Raw genomic sequence first — 380 nt, forward strand, 5'->3', positions numbered from 1 at the left:
GATTTTTTTTATATTGCTGTTTCTAGGTGTAAGTTTTTAATTTGCACATTCATTAGGGGATCTTTAAGTCCCGGTTCCAATAGAGAACGTTGACGTCCCCCTCGCTAACGTCACCGCCACGAGCCAGTGCTATAGCGAGCGAGGTTTCGTTCAAACGAATCTTGGTGATCGGTCCTCCGAGAAAAGCAACGAACTATATCCGCGCCCGAGAACTCTCAGCAGGAAAAGCCGCTTAGCTTTTCGCAGGTCTCGAGCAGCTAGACCGAAGGGGTTGGAGAGGTCGTCTGCAAGATTGACTGTGTTATTAAGGCTGGTGTGAACGGTGGAAAGGAACGCGGAGATTCGGACGATTCGGATTTGGAGGTCTAGAAGAAGTCAAA

This window comes from Penaeus monodon, chromosome 22 (genome assembly GCF_015228065.2).
Source record: "Penaeus monodon isolate SGIC_2016 chromosome 22, NSTDA_Pmon_1, whole genome shotgun sequence".
Taxonomy (NCBI): domain Eukaryota; kingdom Metazoa; phylum Arthropoda; class Malacostraca; order Decapoda; family Penaeidae; genus Penaeus; species Penaeus monodon.